Source organism: Chiloscyllium plagiosum, unplaced genomic scaffold (genome assembly GCF_037043375.1).
Source record: "Chiloscyllium plagiosum isolate Xiang-an unplaced genomic scaffold, Cpla_swu_hap1 HiC_scaffold_23, whole genome shotgun sequence".
Lineage (NCBI taxonomy): Eukaryota > Metazoa > Chordata > Chondrichthyes > Orectolobiformes > Hemiscylliidae > Chiloscyllium > Chiloscyllium plagiosum.
The window spans coordinates 50,599,060-50,622,465 of NW_028270161.1; the positions used below are offsets into that span (position 1 = coordinate 50,599,060).

Below are 23,406 nucleotides of genomic sequence, written 5' to 3' on the forward strand. Positions count from 1 at the left end.
AGAAAGAGGTTCTGCACAATCAGTATGAGGAGCTTGGCTTCAAAGACAATAATCATTGGATCATCATGTGCTATTTCCAAAAGGGTAAAAGTAAAAAAAGGATCTGTTGCTACAGCAAGTTAAGTCACTCGGTCAGCTGCTTTGAAGACACGTCAGGGACCTGACCACTTGAGACAAATCCTAGCTCATGGGAATTCTAAGCAAGCAGTGTCAATGTGAGTTTGCTTAGTAGATTAATAAACATGTTCTATGTGCCATGGAATTATATAATCCCTACATTGTGGATGCAGGCCATTCAACCCATTGAGCTCATACCAACCCTCGGAGGACTATCCTACCTGGACGCATACCCCTACCCTATCCCTGTATGGCTATTTCACCTATCCATGCACATCCCTGGGCAATTTAGCATGGCCAATCCACTTAAACTGTACATCTTTGGACTGTGAGAGGAAACTGGAGCACCCAAAGGAACCCACATAGACATAAGGAGAATACGCAAACTCCACACAGACAGTCACCCGAGGCTGGAATCAAAACCAGGTCCCTGGCACTGTGAGGCAGAAGTGCTAACCACTGAGCCACCCAGCAGAAGTTGTGAAATTTAGTGGAAGTAGATCCAATTTTTGTGTGTCATTGATATCTGGGCCACACCTCTTAAATGAGGAAGGAGGTCTTGCAAGAAGGTGCATGTGGTTCCTGATGTGGGAGAATCTAGAACGAAAGGTCATCGTTTCAATATAAGGGGTCACTGAGCTATGACAGAGACAAGGCAATTTTGTTTTCTTACGGCTGCTTGTAAGACTTTGGAACTCCCGTCCTCAAAGACAGTGGAAGAAGAATCTTTAAATACTTTTAAGACAGAGGGAGATAGATTCTTGTTAATCAAGTGGATGGAAAGGGAAATTGCAAAGGGAATACAAACAGTTTGCAGTGAGATACTGATAGATTAAGTCAGTGGGCAAAAGGTTGGAGAATTAAGTTTAATGTTGGAAAACATATTGGGAGGGAGAAGAAAGGAACACTATTATTAAAATGGAGAAAAACTACAGGAAGCTACAAGGCAAAGGAACTTGGGAATACTTGTACATGAAAACAAGCGCACAAGTACATCAGGTAATCAAGAAGGCTAATGGAATGTTGGCCCTTATTTCAAAGGAATTGGAGTATATGAGTGGGGAAGGCTTATCACAACTGATAAGATGCTGGTAAGGCTGTATTTGGAGGACAGGGAGCAGTTTTGGTCCCATTATTTAAGATGTTGCTTTGTTGGAAGCAGGTTCAGAGAAGGTTCACAAGGATGATAAAGCAAAGAACTGAAACAAAAACAGAAATTGCTGAGGAAACTCAGAAGATCCAGCAGCCTCCATGGGGAGAAAGCCGAGTTAATGTTTTGAGTCTGGGCAGTTTTGATGAACAGTCACCAGACTTGAAATGTTAACTCTGCTTTCTCCCCACTGATGCTGCCAGACCTGCTACGTTTCACCAGGAATTTCTGTTTTAGTTACATTCGGTTGATCCCCATTACGAAGGGATTGTCTTAGAAGCAAAGGTTAAACAGGCTGCGACTCTACTCAATGGAGTCTAGAAGAATAAGGGGTGATTGCAATGAAACATGTCAGATTCTTAGGGGATTTGACAGAGTCAATGCTGAGGGGATGTGTCCCTTCATGCAAGAGTCTCAGAGCAGAAGGCATAGTCTCAGAATAAAGGGGCACCAATTTAAGACTGAGGTGAGGAGGAATTGCCTCTCTTGGAGACTTGAGAATCTTTGGACACTGGGGGCAATTTCCTTGTGTATATTTAAGGCTCAGAGAGATAGATTCTCTGATCCTCTGATAGAATAGATAGATCAAAACAAACGCCATCTACAAATTTGCAGATGACACCACCGTGGTGGGATGGATAGCAAACAATGATGAGTCAGGATGCAGGAAGGAGATAGGGGACTTGTTGTCATGGTGCAATGATAAAATCTCTCTCAATGTGGCAAAGCAAAAGAACTGATCATTGATTCCAGAAAGGGAGGAGAAGAACACACCTCAATCTATATCTATGGAGCAGAGGTTGCGGGAGTTGACAGCGTCAGGTTTCTGGGAGTGATGATAATCGACAACCTGTCCTGGACTTCACACATAGATACAATGTCAGGAAGGCACAACAACACCTCTTCTTCCTCAGGCAGCTTTGGAGATTCACCATGTCCATTAGGACCCTTACCAATTTTTACAGATGCACCATGGAAAGCATACTGTCCAGATGCAGAACAGCCTGGTATGGTAAATGCTCTGCCCCGGACTGGAAGAAACTACAGAAGATTGTGTGCACAGCCCATACCATCACAGAAGCCAACCTCCCATCCATGGCCTCCATTTACACTTGTCATTGCCGCAGAAAGGCTGCCAACATCATCAACAACCCCTCCCACCCCGGTAATGCTCTCTTCCATCAGGCAGAAGATGTAGAAGCTTGAACACATGCACCAACAGGTTCAACAACAGCTTCTTCCCTGCCATTATTAGACTGATGAATGGACTCTCTAACTACATTTAGCGTTGATCTTGTTAATGTTGATCTTGCTTTGTGCACTTCCTGTGCAGTGTAACCTGTACACCTCGCTATGTCTAAGCAGCCTACATAGGCTGCTTGCTTGCTATGTATGTCCTTGCTTGCTATGATACACCTCTATTGCTCGCAAATAAAGCTTTTCACTGCAGTTAGATACACATGGCTCCAATAAGTCAAATCAAATTCTTGATCAGTTCTGGAATCAAAGGTTCTGGGAAAAATGCAGGAAAATGGATATAAAAAATGTCGGATCAGCCAAGATCCTATTGAATGATGGAGCAGACTCGAAGGGGCCAAGCAGCCAATGTCTGTTCCTGTTTCTTGTGGTCTTATGGTCTAACTCCAGCTTGTGCATCTGTGTCCTCAGTGCACACCCCTACAGTGATAAGATCTGGACATCATACTGCAAGGCAGGTGAAAAAGCTGAACAGTTTCCATCGTTGTTGTTTCAGAGATATCCTTGGCAAAACTGGGTCCTGACTCAGTGGTTGTGGAGTGTGCTAATATCACAAGCACACATTCAGTGCTAAGTCAATGACATTTGCATTGGCTTTACTGCATTGATCATAATGGATGACAGCCATATAGTGAAATGATGACACTGTAAAATGGCCAAATGAACACATATGCCACTCTTATAAGACCACCTACAAATGAGACATGATGATGACAGACAGTGACACTGACAACTGGGAGATAGATGCTGGTGGCCGTAAGCTTTGGAAGCTCTTTGGCAGAATGTTGGAGGAGTTGGGCAGAAGCAAAACACTGAGTTGATCAAGAAGTGGAGCCCAAAGCAACAAAAGCCTGTAAAGTGTGTACCTTCTCCACCCAGATTGATCTAGAATAAATGGTGGGTTGTTAATTTGGGTGCCTGCCAAATTATAATACCTCATCAATGTAATGTAATGTAATTTGGCAGGCAACCAAATTAACAATCCACCATTTTTTAAACAAACTCATTAACAGGCAATTAAATATATTTGGAAGCCAATTATGACGAAGCTGCTCCTTCAACAAGGTTATGCTGTCCTTGTTTTTTTTTCCAGAGAGGTCATAAAAGACACAGACTCCAAAAAGTCAAAGTTTGAAGGGTTTTAGGGCCAGTTTGATTATAGCTATAAGATACTCCCTCAGGCAAAAGGCTTTCAAGTTTAAAAAAGACACTTGTACAACAAAAGGGGTGTGGCCAGTTCTCCCAGCTCAGCTTTTCTCTGGTTTGGTTTTTAGCAGTAGTGTTGAAAAAAACTGCTGGACCCCAAAGAAGCAGGGGGATCGTCCTCTCTCTCTGACTTCTCTCCAGTAAGGCACTGTGTTTGATTTTTTTTCTTTTGTGCCAATGGGGATTGGTGCAATTATTGGAACAGCATCATTAAGTTAGGATGACCTATTGGGTTTTCAGATAGATTAGGTTATTCTGTATTCATGTTCTCTTTTGTTTATGTTTCATTCGGTAATCTTGTAAATAATCTTCTGTTTTGTTTAAAACTAAGTGGTTTGACCAGCTGCATCCCTCCTGGAATATAAGCGTCACACCTGCTTAAAACACCTCTCAAAGTTAGGGTCTGGGTTACCTTCTTGAATGTTTTGAGGGCCTCTGGTCCATAACACAATCGACTGGAATAAAAAGAAATACGGGTTAGTGAGAGTTAAATTTCTTCTCAGAGACTTATGGGAATAAGTGGATATAAAGGCTTAAGTGCCTGACTCTAAGAGAAGAGCCTGCTGCTGAATCTGAGACTTTGGTACTGTTGTGAATGTTGTTTCTCATATCAATTATGTCTGCATCTGGGTGGTCATTTGCTGAACACTGCACAGCCTGGTCTTTCAGTTTTGAAAGGCATAATCAGAGGAGGAATTGATGGACACTTGAAAACACAATTCGCTGACAAGGAATCTAATGAAGAGGTTGATGGCATGCACACAGCAGATGTGCAGGCCTGTTCACAGGCTCTGGAGACCCATGAGATAACTAACACGCTCTCTGATATTGAAAAGATTCAAATTGCAGAGTACCTCTAGCTCAAAAATGTCTTTCTTGTCCCTGGACATCGTCTCCCATTAGTTCCCAGTCATAAATGCCAACACCGTGTCAGGATAATCTGAGTTGCTAAATAATGTCGCATAGAGGGATGCACATGCCCGCAAACTCCTGACAGAAGCGCAAAGAATTCCAAATTATTGCCCGCCACATCGCTGAGGTAATGTACAAATGCAATTAAAAGTTTCAGGTGAAAAGAAAACTCATTAGAGTTCACAACAAAACAATGGTCAAATGTCACAAATCCAAATGTGTGCTCGATACGGAGCTCGCTTAAATCTTTTGTGGATATTGCAGTGTGGTGCCACTCCATCCTCCCCTCGGTGCCAACTGTGGTGGAGGCAGGCTGCCCAGCATTTCACCCCCTTGCTTGGGATAACATTGGCAGAGTCCTCAGGCTGCTGGAGGCCACAAGGGATTTAATGTGGTGGATGTCTCCTGCACAGAGCCAGGGTGACCCCTGCCAGAGCAGTCAGAGGCAGCTGTGCCATGGCAAAGGCTGTCCCCCCGAGAGCTGCCGCTCTGCTGTCATAAGGTCCACTTGACCCTTTCTGCTTTTGTGTGAGAGGAACCGGCAACTGGTTATGAATATAGACCCATGAGTCTTTACACTCACCCTCGTTCCATCTCTCTATCCACCTTGGCCGTGAGCCTAAAATTCCAAGACAAGGTAATGGACAATAAAGCAGAACGCCTTCCCAGTGTCCACCAATGAGATTCTGGATTTTGAAGTTTCAGAGCATTTGGCAGCTGCATAATGGGGGATGCCATGCATTTCAACAAGTGGGTGATCACAGCACTTGGAGCCTGAACTGAATCCTCCAACGTCTTTGTAAAATGTGAAGACATCGGAGAGGGTGCAGAAACAATTTGGAAGAGTGGTTCCAGGAATGAGGAACTCCAGTTATGAGGAGAGAATGAAGAAGTTGGGACTGTTCTTCTTGGAGAGAAGAAGGCTGAGAGATGATTTTATGGAGGTTTTCAAAATCACGAGCAGGCTGGTTAGTTTAGATAGGGAGAAACTGATCCTGCTTGTAAAAGGAACAAGAATGAGAGGGCACAGATGTTCAAAAGAAGCAAGAGTGAAGTGAGGAAAAGCCTGTTCGCACCATGAGACATTAGGTCTGGAATGTACTGCCTCGAAATGTGATGGAGGCAGGTTCACCTGAGGCCTTCAGGAGAGGCATTGGATGATTATTTAGTTAGAAATAAGGTGAGAGGGCTTGAGGAAAAGGCAGGAGGTTAGCACGAGGGAATGATGCTCATTTGAAGAGGCAGGGTAGGCATTATGGGCTATATGGCCTCCTTCTACACTGGAACAATTCTACAATTCTGTCTGTGCGAGAAAATGCAATCCCTTCAGAATCTCTGTCACATGCCTATATCAATGTCATTGAAACTTCAGCATCAATCACCCATGATTCCAGGGGTTCAGCATCAGCTTGGGGTTCAGCCTTGAGATCACTTCCAGCCCTCCTCCAACTGCCAGAAACCAGCACCATCTCAGTTCCTGCAACTGTGATGTGCTATCACCAATGTCGATCCACTACCACCCACATATACATGCCCACCCACTGCAGTACTGTATCCATGCTGGTGTTACATACACAGCTAAGATGGGACAGTACACCTCTGTGGCATCCTTATCATCAGAGGCTAAAAACAGGGCTGTATCCTGCAGCTTACAATGTTGCACTTCTGGGGCAACCAGGAAAGAGGGTTGAGACTTGCTTGCTGAAACAAGCTTCTTCATTGCAAGCACTGGAGCCAGGGTCGGAAATCTGACCTTTCAACATACAGACACATCTTCCACCCTGAATTCTCCAAGTCTCAAAAGATATAAACCATCAATTGAGACCATCCCACCAGCTTCCTCAGCTCCAAGCAACCTTCCCCTCACCCAGCCCTTTCAGCACTACTTGAGGCAATACTAAAAATACATCCTGGAATCTCAGCACCCTGGCACCTTCCTTCCATCTTATCTTGACCTATGCCCGACCCCACGTATTGGCAGCTAAATCCACAACACTATGACTGTTTGGATGTCTAAGTTTCTCATCCTGTTCCTCTCTCCCTATCATTGTGCACCTTCTTCTCCTGCAACTAAAGCAGGGATTTGTGATGTTGATGGTGCTGTTCTGATGTAATCATGCCGTCAAATGTATGGCCGTCAAGTACTTTGTCAGCACTCTTTTCCCAAAGCTCTCCACCAGCTAACAGGCATTCCTCCATAATCGCTGTTGCCATGCTAAGTACTTATACTCTAGTATCAGGCTACTTACACACTTGTATATCACACAGAACTATCCCACTTATTGATCCCTGTCACATCTTTCCATTTACATCCATCTGCAGAATGGGAATCCAATCCACCCTTGTTAATCTCAAAAGGTCATTCAGCCTTTCCACTACTGAAGCCAGATTCACTGGATGACCCCAAGGCTGGTAGCCTCTACTCTGACCTCCATCCAGCTACTTTTGTCTGTTTAAGAGGCTCTTTCATCCCTTCTGTGGTGATTGCAACTCAAAGAAGTTCTGAAGAAATGGACTTGAAACATTAATTCTGTCTCTCTCTCTCTCTCTCTCTGCAGATGCTACCAGTCCTTCTGAGTGACCCTTAAATTATCCTCATCTCCAGAGCAAATAAAAGGGGCATCGCATTTGATGTTGGACAGCATAGACAGAAACAATGTTGAATTTTTAGGGAAAAATAGGGGATCAGCTCCAAAGGGGGAACAGGGAGAATGTGATAGAACCAAGGTACAATCTACAAGAAAAGGAAGCTGAGTAAATTAAATCACCTCTTCTTGATAAATTGACAGTTCCATTTGTCCAGATGGGCATTTCGCAATTTGTTAAAGCTCAGACAGAAGTGAAAAGAGAAACACTGAAGAGAGAGACGTGACCATTGTTAGCCTCTTCTGTAATTACTCTTACTTAGAGCGTGAGCAGGTTTGATGAGACAGCTTCCATCTGATATTCTCTAACAAGAATCAAGGGCTGTCTGGCTCAGATGCATCAACCAGGCATTCAACTCCTCTGAGCCGAGATAGTTTCCTTCAGATTAATCACTGATATAATATGCTGTCAGAGTCCAGTGGTTCAAATTACTTGGGACATCTGGTCTGATGATCAGTCGCATTTATCTCAATGTTCGTACAACGTGCAGTGTGTCTGTAGGACTGTGGAAAGTGAACCCTTCCAAAACTGCATAACTCTGTGAGTTTTTAGCCTTTTGAAGTTCCGCTTCAGATCTGTCCATCAGTTAACATTGAAAAAGATTTTACAGAGAATCTTAAAGGATGAGAGGGAGGTACAGAAGCACATAGGTGTAGGGAGAGATTTCTTGAATTTAAGGCCTCAAAAGGTGAAAAAGAGGTTGCTAATGAAGTCCTGATGCCAATCAGGGATGCACAAGCATCCAAAACTGGGACAACAGACTGTTCTGAGTTGGGAGTAGGGCTGGACAAAGTTATAGAGTTTGGAAAGGGTGAGAGACTGACCCAGAGGGAGTTGAGTACAGGGGTGAAGAAGACCTTGTGGATGACATGCTCAATGACAGATGAGCTGAGGCAGGGTTAGGGACAGGCAATTTTACAGAGGCGCAATTAGGAGATCTACATGATTGAGAGGTTACAAGATCAGAAACATAGGGTAAAATGGGATCAAGATTTGACGGGTTTTGTTCCTGCAGCTTCCTTTTTAATTGCTGCATACATATGGGTTTTAAATGATTAAGAATTGAATTTACAAAACAGGAACAGCAAAATTGCAATATTTTTGAAATAAACTGTCAGAGTTGCGATTCAAAAGCATTCGGATAAAGCATATGACCACTGGTGTCTCAAAGTGTCAAGAATGTTACTTCCATCAAGATTTGAAGAAGCCAATCTCAATTTAATATTACTGATTTATTCCGGGCACACAATCAGAAGCCCAGTTGTGCAGAAGAGACACTGTACCAGTATGAAGACTATCTAGGTATTGCCCCCAGTGTACTGGCCAACAATTAACCCATCACCATTATCACCAAAACAGGAGATCCACCCATTTTTTTTTCTGGTGTTTTTGGGAGATTGCTTTGTGCAAATTGACCACTGTGTTCCTTACAACATAAAATGTACTTCATTCAATGCAATGCACTTTTGAATGTCCTCCATGAAAGCGACTGTGTAATTTAAGCCTTTCTTGTATGCATAGTTAAAATTATGTACTGTAACAGAAGGGACCATTCTAAGTTCATTTAATCATTCCTCAGTAAGGGCTACACTTAACATGAACATAGGCCAGTAAACCACTGCTCCACGTTCCCTTCAAGTGCGGTTTCCTGGTGCTTTCATGGATAATCTGGCTGCACTACGTAACAGGGACTCATTAAAATCTGATAAATTGTACCAATGACTGAGGTTGTGGGGAGGTGAGGTGCAGAATTTAACATTGGTATTGCTGTAGAAACATCGATTAGCCTGTTGAGTGAACAGCACAGTGTGGGATAGTGAAAGGAGCAAAGCAGACCAGCTACTTCTCAAGAAGACTGGTAATAGCACTGAGAGCACAGAAAGGAAAATATACAGTTTTAATTTTTTTTTTAAATGAACCGCCTGACAGGTCAGGGAAAAGCAGTTTATTCTTGGGATATAGTCAGCTGTGATGGTGAATACTGTGAATATTTGTTCATGTATTGAGAAGCATAAAAAACATAGAAATGAGGGGCAGTATTTGGCTATTTGGCACATCGAGTCTGCTTCACCATTCAACATGATCATCACTGATCCTCGATCTCAATACCACAGTCCCGCCTTCTCCCCAAACCCTCACTTGACTTCCTTCTGGACTCAACCTCAACCTTCATCTCTTGCATGACTGCATGTATAATGCGGTTGGCATTCCTGGTAACCTCACCTTATTCAAATAACTCAAGAGAACCAAATATGCACAGTCCTGCCTTCCATCAAATTCGTGGTTGCCATTGTATATGTGCCCAAAAGGGAACCTTCAGCCCTTCATTTGTTAGCAAAGTTGAAAATCACACAACACCAGGTTATAATCCAACAGGTTTATTTGGAAGCACTAGCTTTTGGAGCGCTGCTCCTGCAACGACCACCTGATGAAGTAGCAGCATTACAAAAGCTAGTGCTTCCAAATAAACCTGTTGGACTATAAACGGGTGTCCTGTGATTTTAACTTTGTCCACCCCAGTCCAACACCAGCACCTCCACATCTTTGTTAGCAAAGACACCAAGATTTTCTGAAAATATGCTGAAGATTTGATATGGGTCACCAAGATAGTGAAACGTTGCCCAGCCACTCCCTCATGAACATCTTGATATATCCAATGATTGACTCACTCAGAACTAAGTAAAATATCCTCCTCCTTCTATCAATAGGTCCACATCACCACTGGGTGTACGTGGATCTCGGTTCATAAAGAAGAGGACCTTATAAAACTGACACAGCACATGGTGGTTACCACTGCTCCCTCACTAGCCCAGGGACTGATTCAAACCTTGGGTGACTGTCTGTGTGGAGTATGCACATTCTTCCAGTGTCTGTGTGCGTTTCTGTCAGGTGCTCTGGTTTCCTCCCAAAGGCCAAAGATGTGCTGGTTAGAGTGGATTGGCCATGCTAAATTACCCATAGTGTCCAGGGATTTGCAGGCTGGGTGGATTAGCCATGTAAAAGCAGGGATATAGGAATAGGGTAGGGGGAAGGAGTGTGGATGGGATGCTGTTTGGAGGGTTGGTGCAGATTCAAGGAGCCAAATGGCCTCTTTCCACACTATAGAATTCTATGACACACCTTTGACACAGAGGGCCGTGTCTATGTGAAACATTTGTACTTCTTTGTAACTTCCAGATCTCCCAGCATGACTGAAGACAAGACCCCACCCAATTTCCGACATGGCCATTCGGTTGAATACACTTTCAGTGTGTTTGCCGCACAGGCAGCTGGCTGTCAATGTTAAACTGACATCTCAGTTTGCAGTACATCAAGATGTCTGCCCCACTCTGCCACAGACATAAACATAACAAACATCTGTCTATATATCTGTGTGAAAGTCAATATGGCAGCATTGATAGTTTTTGGCTCTGGCTAAAGTGCCAATGCCCTAACAAGAATGGCAATGGTATGGGAGGCCACAGATGCTTCGAGCATCCAGACAGGCACTAGGTGAGCGATCTCTAACAGAGCAAGCAAGCAACTTGAGATGCAGCCTGGTCCATTCCATGGGTTGGGTGTCTACCCCTGTCCCCAAAGTGACCATGCACTGAAAGTTTGGTGTGCCCTGCAATGCAGTCTGTACTCCCTAACTCCCCTGCAAGAGATGATGTGATGGTTGTGAAAGGTTGGATGCCAATGTATACAGATGAGGGGTGCATAGTCCTGGTGCCCAAGGATCATGTCCCGAGGTGCTTATGATATTCTGAGCAACACAGAGGCTGCTTGCAGCTTATGCCATATTGAAGTCACCAGGTGCCATACCAAGCTTCCTTTTTTTTTCTGTTTTTTTTATTCCTTTTTTTTATTTTCCCTTTTTACCCCCACATATCAAGCTTTCTCAATGTCTAGCTCATTTGGAGCACTTGTTAAGGTAGAAAATTGAATATCCATGAGGCGAGTTGGTCCATTAATAAAGCATTTAACAAGCTATAATCTTCCTTAATTAGAACTTGTCAGTGCCTAGCAAGAAACTCAGCTCACTGCTTGGCAAAAGCTCAAAAGATGGAGTGAAATACTTCTGACTTCAAAATAATACAAATTCCAAAAGGACTGAGAAGAAAAGAATGTTCTGTTAATAAATTCCAAAAATACCTTTAGGTAAGAACTACAGCCTGGTAAGATTTGGTTCAGCTGACTTTCCAATTTACCTTCAAGTTGACAAATAGATTTCAACTACGATTTGGGAAGAATACTCAGTAAGTTTCCACTCGTCTTGTTCCAATAATCCCCAGGGCTTTATCTTTCCACGGAACTCAGGTGAGTAGAAGTGATTTCGCAAATTCCATTTCTTTGTTTCCGCATTCTACTGTTGGTCAACACTGTAACTTTACTCCAGATTGTACCAACAATAAGAGTTTAAATAAATTAAACAGCACATTGTGAACTACCAAAACCTGCTGTGTCTCTTTTGCAGTTTGGTCTCGTTTACTGGATCCTAGTCATTTTCACCTGACTCTGGGCTAGCTGACTGACTACAATATTCATAAATCTCTTGGGTTACAGCTCGTGCAGGTAGGGACACGCTCTATTTCAATTTTAAACTCTTGAAAGCTAATTGAATACTCACAAATTTGAAACTCCTGTCAACTTAAAAAGGTAAATCCATTCAAATTTAAAGGTAACTTTTACTGAATCAGTAAAGACTCCCCCTACCTTCTTCAGTCACAGATTAAGCATTGAACAGAGAGGCTCCTGTCTGAGTCAAGTATGCAGGAAGTTTTTAACAACTACAAATATTGCAGGTAGTGCTGGACTTTGACACTATTAGATGCAGTGTCTCATCTATTTAATGTTTACATTAAAAATGCTTTTCACGGCCTTGGGTTGGGATTTATATTTCGGGTTGGGAACATCATGAACTGAAGATTCATATACAGCTAAGTCCTTGTACAAACTGTGACATTTATCATAAGGAACGGCTGGAATTTAGAAGCCAATAGACAGTCAGGTTCAGCACCAAGAGAACAAGGTTCGAGAAGATGGGAAAATGGATTAAACAAAAAGAAAAAGAATGGATCTGCAGATTCAGAGGGACAAACCTGTAGTTACCCCAATCTATTCTGTTTTGTGTGAAGATTATCTACTTTTCCTGACCCCCTTTGGAAGATTGTTCTTACAACCAGTTTAGTTCTACAGCTGTTTGCTGGAAGCAGCTCGTGTTATGTGTACAAACAATGTCTATTTGCATTAATCCCTGTAAAAAGCAGATGAAGTTGGTTTAGACAGATAATTTAAGAGTGCTGGACCCAGAGTTATCCAAGAGCTTGAAACAATTAATATGGATCAGAGATTCTGATGTTCCCAGACTTGCAGTTTATTTTGTTTTCCAATCCCAGGCCTTCAAGTGAAAGCTGTTTAAACAGTGCAGATGGGGAGGGGTGATGTTCACGCATGGGGAGTCAGCTCAGCTTTGTCCTGAAGGTGATAAATGGCTTGAGATAGGTGCATGGCATCGGAGATTTTCTTGATATTCATGAAAACTAATTTGACTGACAGGTCAGTCACTGTAAATGTTTCAGAGTGGGTCAGCTTTGATTAACTGTAAGGTAAGCAATATCCAACTGTCGCCCTGTGTCTCGCTGTTTTGATTTATTGCGATGGCTATCTTTTCCATTACTTGCACTTCAGATTGGGCTACAGAGGGCTGGATTGCCTCTAAGTCTCCCTCACTACGTCACTAGTTAGTCTCCACTCCGAGGCAGCCGAACAAGCAGTGATGGCTGACAAATGTCCATGAAAGTCTGAAATCATCCTCAGCCTGTACATGACAAATGAGTGTTCAAAGTTTCAGAATAATAATGGAACTTTTGACATGTTTATCACCCTTGAAACCCATTTAAAGCGCTGGTGTGAAATTAAATATTTTCATGAGCCAGTGATGTCTGCGGCATTTACTTCTGAATGATACAAAAACAAACCTGATTCACAGCTTAAAGTTGAGACATACAAATCTGGTTGTACATTAATAAGAAATAATGTGAGAATTTGGGTTGGATTCTGAGGGATTTTCAGTGTTCTGGTTCATGATTCACGCCACGCAAGCTGTTTTATGGGTAACATTGTGTCATACTCCTGTTGACTGGATACGTATCTTGCTCAAGGAAAATGGTCCTTTATGCTCAGAATAAGGAGCTCCGACACTGCCAGGATTATGACACATCTACAGTTGCCAGCTCAGGTTGGATGGCTCCAGAAGTGTCATCCCACAATCCCCTGCCTCCAACGACTCCGCTCTAACAGCCATATCAATGTTTACCGTGTTCCCACACCAATTAAAAATGCATTGGGGTCTCACCATTGTCAGTTAACACCCCTTTCCCATAACTACATTCTGTATTTTTATAACTAGTAAGTTAACGTGTTCAAAAATTTGATTTGTTCTCCTATTGCCACATGTACCGAGATACAGTGAGAAGTATTGTTTTGCGTGCCAGCCAGACAAATCATATCGTATATAAGTACATCAGTATAATAGAACAGCATGCAGAATAAAACTCTATCTTCATTGCTCACGTTTGTCTTTTGGATTCCTTGCAAAATCCTGGCAAGGTGTCTTCAGTTCCGGAGAAGGTCCAGGGTAGTTCTGACGGGTTGGCAGTTCTTGGGATATCACAGGTGGAGAATGTGCAGGGGCTTGGTGCTGATCAGAGAGAGAAAGAAAGAATAGTAACTCGCTCAGTCACAGAGGAAGAGAGAGCAGGCAGCTACAGATCAAAGACCCACAAAGGAGCACTTTCCGATTGGACTTTCAGAGTGTGGAATTCCAGAGCTGGGGTTTTCAAAAGAGGTGAAAATGTGTTGCTGGAAAAGCGCAGCAGGTCAGGCAGCATCCAAGGAGCAAGAGAATCGACGTTTCAGGCATGAACCCTTCTTCAGAAATGAGGAAAGTGTCCCTTGTGGTTGGAGGGTTCCTAGGCGGAAGATGAGGCGCTCTTCCTCCAGCCGTCGTGTTGCTATGGTCTGGCGTTGGTTCCGCCTAGGAACCCTCCAACCACAAGGGATGAACTCAGATTTCTCCAGTTTCCTCATTTCCCCTCCCCCCACCTTGTCTCAGTCCCAACCCTCAAACTCAGCACCACCTCCCTAACCTGCAATCTTCTTCCTGACCTCTCCGCCCCCCACCCCCACTCCGGCCTATCACCCTCACCTTGACCTCCCTCCACCTATCGCATTTCCAACGCCCCTCCCCCAAGTCCCTCCTCCCTAGCTTTTATCTTAGCCTGCTGGGCACACTTTCCTCATTCCTGAAGAAGGGCTCATGTCTGGAACGTCGATTCTCCTGCTCCTTGGATGCTGCCTGACCTGCTGCGCTTTTCCAGCAACACATTTTCAGCTCTGATCTCCAGCATCTGCAGTCCTCACTTTCTCCGTTTTCAAAAGAGGATCAACTCCAAATGTTGGGATGCTGAAATTGGGAACCAACACAGCACTGGTGGGAATGTGGGACTCAAGGGCAGTGAATTGATAGCGGCAGCCAATTACTGGGCTGTTTCCAGTACTACTGTCAAATTGACGATAGCAACTCCTCCCATCCATCTCCCTCTGCCCTGCCAAGAAATTCAAACAGATGAGCCCTCAGTCTCAGCAGTGCCCCATTAACAATGGCTGCGACTGGTACTACATGATGAAGAAAAGGGTTCCTCCATAGTGAGGCATGCTCTAAAGTCAAATATGTTTTGTTGAGCTGGTTGAAGACTGGCGAGTAGACCTCAGTGCCAGGTTGGGCTCTCCTCTTCCAGAAGTCTTGCCTTGGCTGTCCTGGGGATGGGTATTCTCTCTGCTGGCCCCTCTGTGAACCTTGGAGTTGCCATTGAGGGGGTACCCTTGACCCTGGAAAACTCTAGGAAGCCTAAAGGGATTACATAGTGATCCCCGCAAGAAGGGGAGAGCCCTCCTAATGCGGGCATTGAACCAGCATGGGAGGAATCAAGTAGCCATCAATTGGACACACGGATGACCTAACTGGACATTCAATTGCCTGCAAAACCATTACACCTCCCATTACAGGAATATTCCACAACAGTGGGAAGATGTCAGGCTGCCCTTCCAGCGCCTTCTCATATTAATAAGAAATCCCACCCCCTCATCCCAGAACATGTGGGTGGCACGGTGGCTCATTGGTAGCACTGCTGCCTCACAGCACCAGGGTCCAGGTTCAATTCCAGCCTTGGGCAACTGTATGTGTGGAGTTTGCACACACCTTTAGGTGCATTAGTCAGAGGGAAATGGATCTGGGTGGGTTACTCTTCGGAGGGTCGGTGTGGGCTTGTTGGACCAAAGGGCCTGTTTCCACACGGTAGTGAATCTAATCTAAACATCTTCAATGGGCTGGGAAAGGTCAAACTGACTGTGGATCAGTTGATTCATCTAAGGGGTGATCACTTCCCTAACTGGAGGCTTTGACTGAACCCAGATGCATAAGATGGAGATCTCATAGAAAGCTATAACATTAGAGTCATATAACCATAGAGTTGTACAGCATGAAAACAAACCCTTGGTCAAACCCATCCATGCTGACCAGATATCCTATATAAATCCAGCACCATTTACCAGCATTTGGCCTATTTTCCTCTAAACCCTTCGCTGGGGCTGTTTTCCCTGGAGCGTTGGAGGCTGAGGGGTGACCTTATAGAGGTTTACAAAATTATGAGGGGCATGGGTAGGAGAAATAGACAAAGTCTTTTCTCTGGGGTCGGAGAGTCCAGAACTAGAGGGCATACAGATTTAGGGTGAGAGGGGAAAGATATAAAAGAGACCTAAGGGCAACTTTTTCACACAGAGGGTGGTACATGTATGCAATGAGCTTCCAGAAGAAGTGGCGGAGGCTGGTACAATTGCGACATTTAAAAGGCATTTGGATGGATATATGAATAGGAAGGGTTTGGAGTGATTAGGGCTGGGTGCTGGCAGGTGGGACTAGATTGGGTTGGGATATCTGGTCGGCAAGAAAGGTTGAACCGAAGGGTCTGTTTCCATGCTGTACATCTCTATGACTCTATTCATATACCCATCCAGATGCCATTCAAATGTTGTAATTGCACTAGCCTCCATTTTCTATTTCCTACATTCGTGATGGTCTGACAATCTCAGAAATCTGAGAATCACACATCGAGAAAGGAAGTCATTTTCTCCCTCTTGCTAAAATGGTCAGTCTCACAACCCTGGAGCTCAGTTCTATAGGGTATCAGAGTCTGAGGGATTCCTATCCCTTTTTCTGGGATCGCTGACCAGTGTATAGCATCAAGCAGGTACTTAGTGATCACCAACAGGCCTTAAACATGATCCAGGAAGCTGAGGAGAGAAAAAGCAGTTGACTCAGGGCAGCTGGCCAATCAGAAGCGAGCAGTATTTTTGCAGTGCCACTGGAGAGGCTGTGAGAGCAGCCAGAGCCACAGTGTTGAGGAACAATGCAACCTCCAGGAGGAGTATTGTAGGTCGAGGGCACAATGAGAGGGCTGGAAGGGGAGTGTCAGCAGCTAGGGAAGTGGTTAGTCTCTCAGCAAGCTCCCCTGCTTACTGATGTTGTGGCCCTTGATCAAACAGTATGTATCTATGAAGAAGGGACCTTCCTCATCACCATCCTAGCACTGGATTAGCCCAAGTAGACCACATTGTTTTATCTGTCATATAATTATAGAGTCCCTATGGCGTTGAAGCAGGCCATTTCGCCCATTAAGCCCACACTGACCCACCAAAGAGCATTCCATCCAGACCCACCCCCAATTCCCTTCCCCTTTTTATCCTGCGATTTCCCCATGGCTAATCCATCCAGCTTGCACAAGTCCTGGACTCTACGGACAATTTAGCATGGCCAATCCACCCTAACCTGCACATCTTTGGACTGTGGGAGGAAACCAAAGGATCTGGGGGAAACCCCCAGCAGACACAGGGAGAATGTGCAAACTCCACACAGGGTGGAATCAAACCTGGATCCCTGGTGCTGTGAGACAGCAGTGCGAACCACTGAGCCACCTTGCCCTGTTGACAGACCTGCTCTCCAGTGGGTTAATATTTTCATTTAGTTACTTTATTTATTGTCACCTGTAGTTTGTTAGAATATTTTGTTCTTGCCCCCAAGAACCCTATCTTTCCCCGGAGTGGGGGCGTCCAGAACTAGAGGGCATAGGATTAAGGTGAGAGGAGAAAAATTTAAAAGAAACCTAAGGGGCAACTTTTTCATGCAGAGGGTGGTACGTGTATGGAATGAGCTGCCAGAGGAAGTGGTGGAGGCTGGTACAATTACAGCATTTAAAAGGCATCTGGAAGTGTACGTGAATAGGAAGGGTTTAGAGGGATATGGGCCGAGTGCTGGCAAATTGAACTCAATGAGTTTAGGATATCTGGTTAGCATGGGTGAGTTGGACTGAAGAGTTTGTTTCCATGCTGTATATCTCTATGCCACTGGGTTAATGAACAGGGATAGGGGATGAGGTCTTTAACCAGTCATTAATTGCATACTTTACACCTTTCAATTGGTAATGAGGCAGTGGGATTCTTACACCTCTGACTTAATTTTGATCGAGGTAGGAGAACAATGGGATTGAGACATGTCACCATCCCACCTCATTCCCATCTCCAAACTTACCATAAGAGAGATCCCAGTTACTCTCTCCACTTTATCCCTGCAAACTTTCCTTTTCAAGTATATACCTAATGTAAAGATTTGTTTGGTATCATTGCCTGAACTGCTGCAGGAATATCAAGAGAATGTTAGAAAGAAAACATGATTTCTCAAAAGTGCTGTCACCGGAGTGTCAGTAAACTGCAATTTTTGTTCCTGAACTGTCAATGAGTGTTACCCAGTGAGCAACTATTTTTCAATGATGCTACTGCAAACGTGCTGGCTTGCAAAAACTACTTCCATGTTTCTTTGAACTGCATTGGTGTGATTATCCGCTGGAAAGCTCAGAGCTCTCATTATTCATTGTAGCATCGGAGCTGACTCTCAATATCACCGCACTCTGCTTAGAAAATGCTCCTGAGGGTTAAGAGCTCAGAAAATGGTCCAGGATGCAATGGGTTTGAAGTTATGTAAATTATTTTTATAAATGATTTGGATGAGAATATAGAAGGCATAGTTAGGAAGTCAGTGAGTTTGTAAGTTACTAAATGTGGTTGACACTACAATCGGTGGTAGAATGGATAGTGAAGAAGGTTATTTAAGTTTAGAAAGAGATCTTGATCAACTGAGTCCATGAGATGAAGTGTGGCAGATGGAGTGTTATTTGGATCAATATGAGGTATTGCATTTTGGTGAAACAACCAAGGGCAGGACTTATACAATTAAAAGTAAGGCTTGAGAAGTGTTGTAGAACAGAGAGGTTTGGGGTTTCAGGTACTTAATTCCTTGAAGTTTGCATCACATATAGACAAGTTGCTGAAGAAGGTGTTTAGCACGCTTGCCTTCATTGCTTAGACCTTTGAGTAGGAGTAGGGAGTTGAAGTTGTACAGTTCATCGGTGAGGCCTGTTCTAGAGTATTGTGTCCAGTTCTGGTCTCCCAGTTATAGGAAAGATATTATTAAACTGGAATGGGCTCAGAAGAGATTTACTAGGATGTTGCCAGGAATGGGGGGTTTGTGTTATAAGGTGAGGCTGGATAGGCTGGAACTTTTTTCACTGGAGCATAGGAGGTTAAGGTATAACTTTATAGAGGTTTGTAAAATCATGAAGGGTATAGATAAGGGTAAATGGTAGATATTGTTTCCTTGGGCTGTGGGATTTCAAAACTGGGGGCATTTTTTAAGATGAGAGGAGAAAGATTTTAAAAAGACATTGAGGCAATTTTGTTTTACACAGGGTGTAGTTCATGTGTGGAATGAACTTCCAGATGGACTGGTGGATGCGGGTATATTTGCAATGTTTAAAAGATATTTGGGTAAGTACATGAATAAGAAATGGAGGATATGGGCCAAACACAGGCAGATGGGACTAGTTTAGTTTGGGATTATGACCAGCCTGGATTGGTTGGACCAAAGGGTCTATGTCTGTGCTGTCTGACTCTATGACTCTAAATTCTTCTGTTGAGGAGACTTCCAATGATTAGACAGGTTAATGGGAATTGCCAATGCCTGTAGACAAGAGACACCCCCTCCCTAAACATCTATGGATGCTGAAATGACTGGAACTTTGAAGTTCAACAGATTAGAAATATCATGGAATGATTAAAGCACAGGAGGCCATTTGGCCCATAATGACCATGCGGGTTCTCCGCAAGGCCAACTCACCTGGTTCTACTGTCTGTCTTTTCCCCATAACACTGCAAATCCCTTCTCTTCCTGTGGATCTCTGGCAGACCGATTAAGAACAGATAAAAACTCATCAGATGGGGAAAATATGACACAAAATCAAAAATGGGAAAATTCAGCAGGTCTGGCAGCATCTATGGAGAAACAGAGTTAATATTTTGAGTCTTCTTCAGAGCTGAGGTACAGGGAAGTATCCATGATCCAACTGAATGTTGGAGTAGGCCCAGAGGACAGGCTCCTCTTCCTATATCCTCAGATCATATTTAAATTCTTCCTCACTATTAAGTTTATATTATTCAAACTGATGTGTGGGTGGCAAAGGAATATAGCTTCAGGAAAATAATTACAAGAAGAATTTTAAGAGTTTTGTTTCTCACATTGAGGTTGTTATATTTCCAAGAAGACAATTTTTTCGTCATGTTCAATTGTTGAGTGTTTGATTATATGAGTATTGGGTTTACAATGCAATAATGTCCTGCCTCACATACATGTCATTCAACATTGTTTTTTCACTTTTCCCATCAGTCCACACTCAGGCTGAAGCAATCAAGCACCATGAGCATGAATGCTAAACAGACTCGCATATTCAAACACAGAATAATTGACCGTTTTGGTGTTTGGCAGCAGGTGACACTCCTGCAAATGACCTTCAGCTCCTCTTGCTTATTCAGCATCAACATAATCACATGAAACACTTGTGTGTCCAAAGCTGTACGCAATTCTTCAGTGATAGCCAGCCAATGCTTAAGAAAGAATGCTGACATTTCGACACATAATGATCTAAACAATTCATTTGGAAGAACCAGTTTTTAAAAATCTAAAATTGGCTAGGCCACATTTTGATTGATAAAATGATTTTCCTTCCAAATTACATTCAAACAGAGTTGCGTAATCCTAAAATATTGATTTATATCAGCAGTGAAATGGTGCGGAGCCATAGCCTGCTGAAAGCAAAAATAGGTGCAGTAATACTGAAACTGAAAACCATTGACATTGCATTCCAGTTTACTGGATAGACTGCATGCTGTCATGTGGTCTTTATGAGCTTGCCTGAGTAAACACTCTAACAGATTGAGGTTTAACTTAGCTACTAAGCAGACATGACGAATGTGAAACTGTACTTGTGCACACAGCTATTCACTTGCGTGCCCAAGAAATGTTGCTCCTCTTGTACGTCAGCTCAGTGCTAAAGTGGACCTGAGAATGCTCCAGATTAAAACCTCCTGATTTCATTCATTTTACTTGGTGGTCTACTATTATCTCTTGATGCCTGCAGAATGACTTGGAACAAATCAACTGGAAAAATACCTTCAGAATCCTTTGAAAAACGGTCAGAACAAAGGAAATTAAAAATATGTCCCTCAGAAGAATTTCCTGTCATTAAATGAAAGATGTGACACTTTCTGGGGAGCACTTGAATAATTGATATGCAGAGAATTTTCGATGAATAAGAAGTTGCACAGCTAAAAGCAATTGCAGCAAGAAACATTCTCGCATTGGGCGTGTTTGAACCCTACTTAATTTCAGCGCAGTCCTAATTTGTGTAGTAAGTAAACTTGGTTTTAAATGTTTGTGTGCCATGTCAGCAAAGAAATAAATTAGTAACTAAACATCTGGAACAGGAATGCTTCATTTTGTTGCAGGGAATTATCGAAAAACAAAATATTTTATTGCAAATGACAATTAAGACAAATATTTTAAGATTATTTATTGAAAAAAGGAATCAAATAGACATGCCAGGAGCAGGCAAGTGGGACTCATTTAGTTTGGGATTATGTTCAGTTTGGACTGGTTTGAACAAAGGGTCTGTCTCTGCTCTGTATGACTCTGTACCTTTATGTGATAAAGAAGGATCTAAAGGGAAACAGGGAGTGGAGTTAATCCAATCGATGTGCACTGCCAGTACTGCTACTTTTGTTGTATAAAGTTCTGCCTTCTATGGAGCTCAATATAGTCAGTTTTTATTCCCTAATACTACAAGAGCTCGTGGGTATTCGAACATCTGTAATCACGAAGAATAGATTCAAGTAGCTTTGATGAGAACTTGGCTTTCTGGGTATTACGCACGTACTTAAAGGTCTTAAATGGCATCAGTGATGTGTCTACATACACTTTTGGGGTGATTTGTGACATGTTGTAGAGAGCATCAGCAGATTTCTAGTGAATGGCTGCTGAAAGTGTGCAGAGCATTTCATGATGTCAACTTTATTTGACACCAATATGATCATTTTGGAGCTGAACACTCTCCAACTCACATCCTTTCTTAACCTTAAAATATACAGCATTTGAAGATGCATTGACGGATGTGGACTACAGGTACTCATATGAGATCATTGAGTTTCTCGTGATACGGCACCCATGCCATTGGGACTAGACTCTTGGTCATAATCTCTGTAGATAGTTGCTTTCCCTTGCTTCATAAATGTCTGCTATGGTCTTCTGGCCCCCTTCAGGTACAAGGTAACTTTCCTTCTTCCCAGCTCCTTCAACAAGTGCAGCATCGGACAACCCAGGAGCCTGCTGTCTGAATTGTGCCATTCTTTAATGTTTCGCCAGTCACATTCACTTCCTGTATGACTCTCAGATCCTGCTGCAACTTCAATACTCTCTTCCGTTATCAGGTGAGCCTTAAGTGTTGGTTATTACTTAAGACTCTGGAAACATTACTGTCATGCCCAAGTGATGAACATTTGCAGTTTGTGCTGCCTAGATATTAAAATAATTGAATTGAGCAGGCAGCATGAAATTGGAGAGCTGCCTGCATCCCAATCAATGGTTTCAGGTTTAATCACTGCTCAGGGTTCCCGAGTTTGTACTTGGCAATGCTGAGGTTAGCTGCTGTTGATTTTTTGGGTGTCTCCTTTCATTCAGAAATAAAATTGGATAGATAAGGCAAATTTTCTAATTAAGTTGGACGCAGATGGGGAGGGAAAAAACAAGTAAGTCAATCACAGAGCAAAACTGAAATTAGCTGCAATCTAAACAAGAAAGTGAAGTTAATTAGATTTTAAAAACACATCTCCATTTGCTTCCTTTTCACTGCACTTTCCACCTCATGAAACTGCTCCTCACAACCCCAATGTTTTTTCTACCAGGTTTGGGTATTTTTCTAAAGACTAATTGGTACTTCCCAAAGATAATATTTCATGGTGCTGCATAGACCTATTTATTTTAGTTTTAAGATTAAATCTGCCTACTAATGTTCCACAATTGGACTGTCTGCGTATATTTTTCTCATTTTTTTTGCAACTACAGTGAGTGGTTGCTTATCTTTCAGTTTTTATTTGATACAAAGATTTCTCCCCCTGAGCCATTAGCCTGTCTTTTCTTCTTAACAAGTGTTGGTGCTTTGTATTTCTAACCTTTTCTACTTTTGGTCCTTTCCTGAAACTTGCCCACGTTTTATCTTCAAAACCCAACAGACAAGAATTGGGAAAGTGCCAACATTATAAAAAAACATTATTTATCACACGGTATAGTTGTCCTCTTGACTTCAAAATATTATCATAACTGAAAAGGAAAGATTTTTATTTGTTCCTTGTTATGCTTGGAATGTGTTTCCTCAATTTTGCAAAAATCAAATAAACGTTTATCCCTCAGCAAGAGATGAACCCATGCATCACTTTATCCACTTGCAAAAGTGTTACTGTAAAGAAGTAGGAAATACACTCATGAAAATCTCTATAACCAGCATGTTGGCAACCAAACATTGTTGAATCTGGTGTGAGGGAATAAGTTGAGGCAAGTGAACCAAGTATCTACTGGGGAGCATTTGGCTCAGAGTGATCATTGTACCATAAGGCTTAGAGTAATAAGGGAGACAAACCTT

At 42.9% G+C, this 23,406-nt stretch overlaps 1 protein-coding gene and 1 long non-coding RNA gene across 9 annotated transcripts in view; one reads left to right on the forward strand and one right to left on the reverse strand.

The window, feature by feature from the left end:
• LOC148145894 (uncharacterized) overlaps positions 1-23,406 on the reverse strand; it is a 119,813-nt gene that overhangs the window by 60,565 nt on the left and 35,842 nt on the right. The gene's annotated exons all lie outside the window — the stretch shown is intronic.
• LOC122561603 (phosphatidylinositol 4-phosphate 3-kinase C2 domain-containing subunit beta-like) overlaps positions 11,549-23,406 on the forward strand; it is a 230,771-nt gene continuing 218,913 nt past the window's right edge. For 4 of the 8 annotated variants that reach the window (XM_087999660.1, XM_087999663.1, XM_087999664.1 and 1 more), the window contains exon 1: positions 20,527-21,123. The gene's annotated coding sequence lies outside the window, so the exon portion shown is untranslated. Of the gene's footprint in view, positions 11,843-20,523; positions 21,124-23,406 lie in introns of those variants that run through there. The other 4 variants (XM_087999661.1, XR_015761176.1, XM_087999666.1 and 1 more) reach the window with 4 other exon arrangements.